The sequence below is a fragment of the Phalaenopsis equestris genome, unplaced genomic scaffold, assembly GCF_001263595.1.
Source record: "Phalaenopsis equestris unplaced genomic scaffold, ASM126359v1 Scaffold000278, whole genome shotgun sequence".
NCBI classification, from domain to species: Eukaryota; Viridiplantae; Streptophyta; class Magnoliopsida; order Asparagales; family Orchidaceae; genus Phalaenopsis; species Phalaenopsis equestris.
In genome coordinates this window covers 605,585-615,368 of record NW_018164720.1, presented here as the reverse complement: position 1 = coordinate 615,368, position 9,784 = coordinate 605,585, and the positions used below count along the sequence as shown (strand labels likewise).

The window sequence follows — 9,784 nt, the reverse complement described above, 5'->3', positions numbered from 1 at the left end:
GTCTTAATCAAAAAGTTCTATATTACTTGATAACGATATGTATACTTGCATAGTATCCCAATATAAATATATATAAATTAAAAAGTTAAATTCTTATTTTTTTTCAGGATCAAGTTTTTGGTTTTGTTGCAAAATAAAGAAATAAAGAAATATAAGTGAAAAATACCATCAGAACTATTGTTATAATGTGCATAAGCTTTAAGTTCGTGTATCAAGTTTTTGGCACCATTGCCGGGGAAGAAAACAAAGTAAATTTCTATTTTTAGAAAGTTTTATTTAAACTTTAAATATTGTATCTTATTTTTTATGTTTTATTTTATTTTATTTTTTTTTATTTTATTTTATGTTAGTGTATGTGTAGTTCAAGTTCTGAATGACTAGTGTTCTACGATTCTGAATTAGAAAGAACTATTAGAAAAATTAGAAAAACCAAAAAAAATTAAAAATCTTGAAAAATCTAAAAAAATTATAGATATGACAAACCAAAATAATCAAAATGCTGAAATTCATCAAGAGTTTAGACCTTTAAGAGATTATGTCAACCCTACTGTAGATGAACTTCATTGTAGTATTCAAAAACCTACTATAGTGGTTAATTCATTTGAGCTTAAATCTGCTATTATCCAAATGATATCAAATAATCAGTTTGAGGGATCACCAACTGAAGATCCAAATTTACATCTTACCAATTTTCTACAATTGTGTGCTACATTTAAATACGATGGTGTTTCAGATGATGTCATAAGACTTAGGTTATTTCATTTCTCACTAAGGGATAAAGCTAGATGTGGTTGAATTTGTTAGCACCTGGATCTATCAGAACTTGGGGTGATTTAACACAAAAATTCTTTGCTAAATATTTTCCATCATTAAAAACTACGAAGCTTAGAAATGATATTACATCTTTTAATCAGTTTGAAGGGGAATCTATTTATGAAGCATGAGAACGATTTAAAGAACTCTTAAGAAAGTGTCTACACCATGCTATACCAGATTGGTTAATAATTCAAACTTTTTATAATTGATTAATTGGTTCTCTTAGATCTATTATCGATGTCGCTGCTGGTGGTTCATTGATGTCAAAAATATTTCATGACGCTTATGCTTTAATTGAAGAAATGGCTACTAATAATTTTTAATGGCTTTATGAGAGGTTAAATTCTAAAAAAGTAGCCAATGTTCATGAAACTGATGCATTTACTATGTTAGCAAATCAAGTTGTTGTAATTTCAAGGAAGTTAGACCAATTTGGAATGAATTTTTCTCAACCAATTTCCATGATTGAAGAGAATTCATTAGGTCAAATGATATATTCTCAAGCATCATTAGAAACTTTGAATGTCATAAATAATAAGCAAAATAACCCATATTCCAATTATTATAATCCAGGTTGAAAGAATCATCCCAACTTTAATTAGGAATAACAATTCGGGTGATAATAATCAGCAAAGGGGGAACAACCAAGGAAGCCCATTGGGAAACTAGAACAACCAAGGGAATAATAATTATAGATCTACTTATCCTCCAAGTTTCAACAGTAATACACAGTTTAAGGATAAGAAGTTGTCTATAGAAGAAGTGGTGTTACAAATGGGTAATCGGTTACAAAGTCAATGAGCTACAATTAGAAATATTGAGAATCAACTTGGGCAAATCGCAAGTTCATTAAGTAATAAATCCCAAGGAACACTTCCTAGTAATACTGAATCAAATCCAAAAGACCAGAATAAAGAGCAAGTTAAAGTTGTAGAACTTAGAAGCGAAAGAGAGTTGGAAGGTAGGGTTTAAAAAGAGATTGAAGTAGAGAGAGAAGAAATTGAAGAATCAAAAGAGGACGCTCCGAAAGATTTTGAAAGACCTATTTCTCCGCCAAAAATTGATTTGGAAAAATCACCACCTCCATTTCCTCAGAGACTTTAACAACACCAGTTGGATAAGCAATTTTCAAAATTTCTGGAAATATTTAAGAAGTTTACAATCAATATTTCATTTGTTGAAGTCTTAGAACAAATGTCAAGCTATGAAAAGTTTATGAAGGATATTCTCAACAGAAAAAGGAAGTTTGAAGATAATGAGACTATTGCACTTAGTGAGGAGTGCAGTGCTATAATTCAGAAGAAACTTCCTGAAAAGCTTAAAGATCCTAGTAACTTTACAATTCCATGTGCAATAGGAGACAGATTTTTTGGGAAAGCTTTATGTGATTTAGGTGCAAGCATTAACCTTATATCATTATCAATATTTAAAAGATTGGGATTAGGAGAAATAACTCCTACAACTGTAACTCTGCAGTTAGAAAATTTTCAATAACCTATCCTAAAGGAGTTATAGAAGATGTCCTAGTGAAAGTGGATTAATTTATATTTCCTGTTGATTTCATTGTGCTAGATATGGAGGAAGATAAAGAGATACCAATGATTTTGGGGAAACCTTTCCTAGCAATAGGAGGAACAATGATAGATGTGCAGAAAGGGAAATTAACAGTGCACATGAATGATCAAACTATTACTTTTAACATTTTAAAATCAATGAAATACCCTGCAAAAGGTAAAGATGATGAATGTTATAGAATGGATGTTATAAGATATCTGTGAATGTCATTTCAAGACTACTTATGAAGAAAAATTTGAAGAAAAAGATTTGGAACACAGCAAAAAGACGAATTAAATCAATGTGTAAACCTTTTTAAGGAAGATTCAAGTTATGTTCAAGAAAGTTTTGAAATTTTGAACACGATAGATAAAGATAAATCATTTTGTCCATCTATTGAAAAACCTTCAGAACTTGAGTTGAAATTACTTCCTAAATATTTAAAATATGCCTTTTTAGGATATTCCTCTACTTTACCTGTTATAAATTCCTCGAAGTTAACAAAGGAAGAAGAAGAAAAGTTGATGAAAATTTTGAAAAATTTTAAGAAAGCCTTCGGATGGACAATTGCTGATATTAAAGGAATCAGTCCTTCAATTTGTATGCATAGAATTAATCTGGAAGAAAATTGTAAACCCAGGGCTGTGCCACAAAGGAGATTAAATCCTGTTATGAAAGAGTTTGTTAAGAAAGAAATTTTAAAGTGGTTAGATGCTGGAATTATCTACCATATTTCAGATAGTGCATGGGTTAGTCCAATTCACTGTGTTTCTAAGAAAGGAGGAGTAACTGTAACTGTAAATGAGCAAAATGAGTTAATACCTATTAGACAAGTTACATGGTGGCGAATATGCATTGATTATAGAAAATTAAATCTTGTCACTATGAAAGATCATTTTCCACTACTATTTCTAGATCAAATGTTGGATAGAGTAGCTGGGCACAAATACTTTTATTTTCTTGATGGATATACCGGTCATCACCAAATTCAAATATCTCCTGAGGATCAAGAGAAAACAACGTTTAACAATCCTTATGGTACTTTTGCTTTTAGAAGAATGCCCTTTGGTTTATATAATGCCCCTGCTACATTTCAAAGATGTATGATGGCAATTTTTTGTGATTTAATTGAAAAAGGGATTGAAGTCTTTATGAATGACTTTTCAGTGTTTGAAACTTCATTTGACTCATGTTTAGAACATTTATCTAAAGTTCTTAAGCGCTGTGAAGAAACAAATTTAGTCCTTAACTGGGAAAAATGCCAATTTATGGTAGCATGGGGAATTGTATTAGGTCATCAAATATCAAAAAATGGTATGGAAGTAGATCCTGCTAAAATTCAAGTGGTTGTTAATTTACCTTATCCAACAAATGTAAGAAAAATTAGGAGTTTTTTAGGACATGTTGGATTCTATAGGCGATATATTAAGAATTTCTCTAATATTGCTAAGCCTTTATGTCATTTACTGGAGAAAGATGCAATTTTCAATTTTGATGAGGAATGCCTAAAAGCTTTTAAATTATTAAAAGAAAAATTAATCACTACACAAATTATAGTTTCACCAAATTGGGAAAAAACTTTTGAACTTATGTGTGATGTAAGTGATTATGTTATTGGAGTTATTTTAGAACAAAGATATGATAAAATTTTCAAAGCTATTTACTATGCTAGTAAAACTTTCAATGAAACTCAAATTAATTATACAACAACTGAAAAAAGAGTTATTAACAATAGTATATGCCTTTGATAAATTTAGATCATATTTGATTGGAACGCATTGTATAGTGCATGCAGATCATTCTGCTATTAAGTACTTGATGAAAAAGAAGGATAATAAACCGAGACTTATAAAATGGATTCTTCTTTTATAAGAATTTGATTTTAAAATAGTAGATCGGAAGGGAACTAAAAATTAAATTGTTGATCATTTGTCTAGGTTTGGATTAGAAAAATCACTCTGTTTTGAAAAAAAAATTAATGAACATTTTTCAGATGAAAAATTGTTCACTATAAATGAGTGGCGTGTTCCGTGGTATGCTACATTGTGAACTATATTGTTAGTGATCTTAAACCCTATGGAATGATATACCAACAAATGAGGAAATTTATTTCAGAAGCTAAGACTTATTTTTGGGATGACCCATATTTATATAAACAAGGAAAGGATCTGATCATTCGAAGATGTGTACCATTAGAAGAAACTTATGAAATTATCCAAAAATGTCATAATTTTGATTTTGGGGGACATTTTTGTGGTGATAAAATAGTATACAAAATTCTATAATCTGGATTTTATTGGCCTACAATTTTTAGAAATGTTAATGTTTATATCAAAACTTATGATAGATGTCAAAGAGTAGGCAATATTTTTAGAAGAAATAAGATGTCCCTCAATTATATGCTAGAAGTTGAAATATTTAATGTTTGGGGATTAGATTTCATGGGACCATTTATATCATCTTTCGGAAATTTATATATTCTGTTAGCAGTGAACTATGTATCCAAATGGATAGAATCTGTTGTTTTACCTCTATGTGATGCTCAAAGTGTTGCAAAATTTTTGAAAATGAACATATTTTGTAGATTTGGGATGTTGATAGTTATCATTACTGATGGGGGAAGTCATTTCAGAAATGTCATTATAGAGAAGTTATTAAAGAAATATCATATAAATCATATGATTGCTACTGCTTATCATCCTCAGACAAGTGGTTTGACTGAATTATCCAATCGGAAATTTAAAAGAATTATGAAAAAATCTATGAATCCAACAAAAATGGATTGGTCAGTCAAACTTGACTATGTTTTGTGGGCTTATAGGACTGCATATAGAACTCCTATAAGAATGTCCCCATATAGGCTAATATTTGGGAAGCTTTTCACTTACCAGTTGAACATGAGCATAAAGCATATTGGGCTATTAAAGAGTTCAATTATAATTTAAAAGATACTGGTGAGAAATGATTGTTACAATTAAATGAGCTTGAAAAGATAAGGAATGAATCTTATGAGAGTGCTAAGATTTATAAAGAAAAGATGAAAATGTGGCATGATCAAAAGATTCTTACTAAAAATTTTCAGTCAGGGCAATAAGTTTTGTTATATAATGCAAGGTTAAGATTATTTCCAGGCAAACTTAAGTCCAAGTGGATGGGCCCATTTGTTGTGATAAAAGTTTATCCTTATGGAGTTGTGGATATTAAAAATCCTAATTTTGAGAAAATTTTTAAAGTGAATGGACATAGACTGAAACTTTATTATATAGGGGATCATCATAAATATAATGATGGAATGATGTTGGGGCAACCAGAATGAGCACTAGTTACGTCGGGCTGACGAAGTAAAACCAAGCGCTTTGTGGAATGCAACCTATAATTATTAGAGTGTTTTTATTTTGATTATTGTTTTATGTGTGATTAAGAAAATTGGGGTTGTGTTTTTTAGACTATTATGTGTTAGTGCTAGTTTTAAGATTTTATTTAGTGACTTAGACATGTTAGAATAAGAATTTGGATGTTAAGTTGACTGGTGCAAAAATGTGCACTGGCGCTTAAGCGCGGCAGTTTTAGCACGTGTGCAAAATTTAGATTCTAGAAGGGAATACCGCCAATTTGTTTGCAAAAACGTGCCAAGGAAGCTCCTAGACATGCGTAAGAGTTATTGGAAGGATTTAGGCCTATGAATAGAAGGGCCTATGAAGGAATTTCACCCCAGATCATTTCTAGCCCTAAAGTCTAAGAGAGAGAGATTTTGAGATGATGTCTTCATGTGAGATGGATTTGAATAAGAAAGAAGAGACCATGAAGTTCATTAGTCAAAGTGCACAGGAGATGTATAACGGTTTCTTAGCCGTTAGTATTAAAGGGATATCGGAGAAGATCAACCAGATGGAGAATACTATATCTATATTAGAGACTAAGGTGCTTGAATTGCATGCTCGTCTAGAACATATTGGGTGGCAACTTAAGATGCAATTCAGCCATAACAGTTATGTAGAGGAAGCGGATAAGGCGATGCTCCTTAAGCGAAAGTGGATCGAAGATGATAGTATTAGAGCTCGTCACCACCGTCCGTTTTATCAACTCTATATTCCTGGAGAGACTACTGAGAGACAAGAATTTGTTCCTTCTAATGAAGAGTGACATTAAGTTAAGTGTTAGGAATTGTGTGTTGGGTGTCAGTTTTTAAGTGTGTTAGTGTTTATGTCTTGTGTTTAGTGTTTGTGTCACTTAGGTGTGTAATTGTAAAATGTGTGTTAAGTGTTTTGTACTTAGGAAATTTTCTTATCCAAGACTATTTGGAGAGAGGAACTAAGTGTTAAATGTGTTTGTACTTGTTTGTGAATTAATATAAGTTTGTTTTTGTGAAAATTTATGTTATTTTTAGTCTCGAATTGAATTAATTATTATGAAGAAGTTTGAGAGAGGAGGGAGTTATAGGAAGTAAAAATAGTCATTTAAGTGATATGAGACCATTTAGGGGTAGTTTACTTAGGCTAATAGTGTATTTTACTTAGAATTAAAAATTTGAAAAATTGTGCACTGGCGCCTAAGCGCCACATCTCGCGCTTAAGTGAGAGCCAACCCGAGAGGCAGGCCCCTATCCCGCCGCTCAAGTGGGCGCCAACCCGAGAGGCAGGCGCCTAAGCGCCACTTACCCGCGTTTAAGCGCTGGTTCACGAAAACTGATTCGCAAATGGTTAAAAGTGAATTTTTGATCCGAAAATATCACTTTTAACGCCTCTTATCGTCTTCCCCAACTCGAGTTCGCGATTTTGAGGGCTAGGGCAAGAGAAATTTGGAGATTTCTTAGTGGAATCAAGTGAGATTTGCTAGATCCAAGTTTCTTGAGGTAAGAGCTTTACTTCTATGCAAAAATTTTGGATTTCCACCATATATTTTAAGCACATTTGGAAGATTTCAAAAGTTTACTATTCATGGTGAAAAGTGAAGAAAAATCTATGGAAATTGCTTGGGAAGTTTAGTTAGTGCTTTTGGAAGTTTAGTTTAGTGATTTAAACTTGATTTTTAAAGTTATTTTTGGAATTTATCAAATTTGTAGAATGACACCAAGCATGAAAGGAGCAAAGGAAAGAGCCCATTTGATTCGAGCAAATTTGTCAGTTCAAAAGCTCAGGATCGATATAGTGACGCTCTACAGGAGCGATGTTTTAAGATTCAAGGTGGAGAAGTGGAATAAGTGGAACCCCTGATAGTCCGCCGACAGTGGGAACAGTTCTGTTGTTTCTCTGCTGTCGCGGTAATTTCTATTGTAAGGGAGTTTTATGCAAATATCTCAGAGGCTGAGGATGATCGAGTTATGGTTCGAGGGAAGTTGATACATTTTACTCCAAAGGTAATCAACTTGTTTTACCATTTACCACTGGATACTTTATGTTTTTATGCAAATTATAGTCCTACTGAAGCGGAGTTAGACGAGATTATTTCATACTTGACTATTGGGAGAGGACTTTGGAAGATTACCAATGAGAGGAGAGTAAATTTCCTAACTTCAAAGTTATGTGCACCTACAAAGGCCTGACACTATTTCATTTCTGCTCGTCTGCTTCCGACCAATCATCTCAGTGAAGTGACTAGAGAGAGAGCGGCGTTGAATTATTGTACTCAGGAGGGAAATCCCATCAACATAGGGGCTTTGATCTATCACACTATCATCAGTTCAGCTACTACTGCTACTACTGCAGGTATGGGATTTGCTTCCTTGATATTTTCTTTATGCTAGCACGCTGGAGTAAAGTATGATAGTTGGGAGGAAGTTCTATTACCTCTAAAGCCCATCACGAAGGTGAATGTGAAAACTTATTTGGAGCATTCAATTTTTGCTGGAGAGGAGGATTTTCCAGGAGCTATGGACTAGAGACGTTTGTTGCATCTTCATCTAGATCATCTACTTCACGTGCTTCTACATCTAGAGGTGATTTTACTAAGACTCGAGATGAGTTATTGCAGAAGATGATGGATAATATCAATTTTACCGCTGATAAGGTACAAAATTTAGAGCGTTTTGCAAATCATACTAATAGTTATAATAGAAGGAAAAGTGATTATGAAAAGAAATTCCACTCATCTTTGGAGAGTCTGATTAGAGGTGAACCAGGAGTGCAATTTCCTCCATATCTTCGATATCCTGATTATGAGCCTGTAGAAAAATGGTACCGATCTTTATGTTTTATTATTATTATGACGTTTGTGGTAGTTAATATTTTATTTTTAAATTTTAGGGTAGTAACTGTTGTTTTGTGTTTAGTTTATGATTTAGTTAGGTTTAGAACTTAACTTAATTTCTTATCGAGATTTAGTTAGTTTATAACTTAACTTAATTTCATATATGTTATAAAGTAGAAAATCTTGCTAGCTTAGATCTTAAACTTGAAATTCAGAAACTGCTATCCTGTATTTTTCTTCTATCATGTTAGCATGTTGTTTGCTTTTATAACTACTATTTAGAAGTCTATTTGAATCTCTACATGTTAAAGTAAAATGAAAATATAGAAAATTTGATCAAAAAAATTAATTTTACTTCTGTTTTTAGTTATACCTGTATCATTAGGGTTTAAAATTCCTGTTAGCATTTATTTTTAAATTTTCATTCATGCTTATATATATCTAATGATAAACTGTTTAATCTGTTAAAATTTTAAGTTTTGGAGGATGAAAAATATTTTAAAAACTGGAATTTTATTTGTTCTCAAATGTACTACAAGTGAATTTGATTTTAAAGGAAAAATTGATTATGTATATGAAGTTATATTAGGGAAGTAAATTTTGATTTTGGAATTGAGTAAGAAAATTTAGTTAAAATTTTAAGTAATGAAGAAAAGCTTTAAGTTAAAAATTTGTAGTATGGAAAATGATTAATATAAGTGACTATCTTTAGTAAGAAAAATTGTATCTTTGAAAAATTTAGATAATTTAGAATTTTATTTTTAATGCTTAAATTTCTTTATTAAAATGATTTTCAAACTATTATTATATTTATAAGTAAAAATTTTATATCAAGACTTTACTTTAGGAAAGGAAAAGTGGAATTCACAATCATTAAAGGCCTATTCAGATATAGTAATCATTGCCTGAAAAAGAAGAAAAAAAAAAAGAAAAAGAAAAGAAAAGGAGAAGAAAAGAAAAAGAAAAGAAATGTAAGGGAGGAGAAGCTTGAGGATTAGTGTCTAATCAAAAATTGGTTCTACATTTGATCTTTTTAAAGTATAAGACTTGATAAAATCTTAAGCTTATAAGTATAATATAGTAAGTAAAATTATTTTTAATAAAAATTTTTAAGTTGAGAAAATAAAAGAACTAAAATCTAAATTTAGAAAACTTACAATATTTCTGAATTAGATAAGAACTCATATTTTCATAGTTCTTAACATTAAAAATTTTCAAACTTTAAGTT

The 9,784-nt window shown here is 31.2% G+C and overlaps 1 long non-coding RNA gene across 1 annotated transcript in view; it reads left to right on the top strand.

Moving 5' to 3' along the window:
- The first annotated feature begins 6,127 nt into the window (after positions 1-6,127).
- LOC110024900 overlaps positions 6,128-9,784 on the top strand; it is a 14,343-nt gene continuing 10,686 nt past the window's right edge. The window contains exon 1 of the long non-coding RNA XR_002294065.1: positions 6,128-6,139. This is a non-coding gene — a long non-coding RNA (uncharacterized LOC110024900). The remainder of the gene's footprint in view (positions 6,140-9,784) is intronic.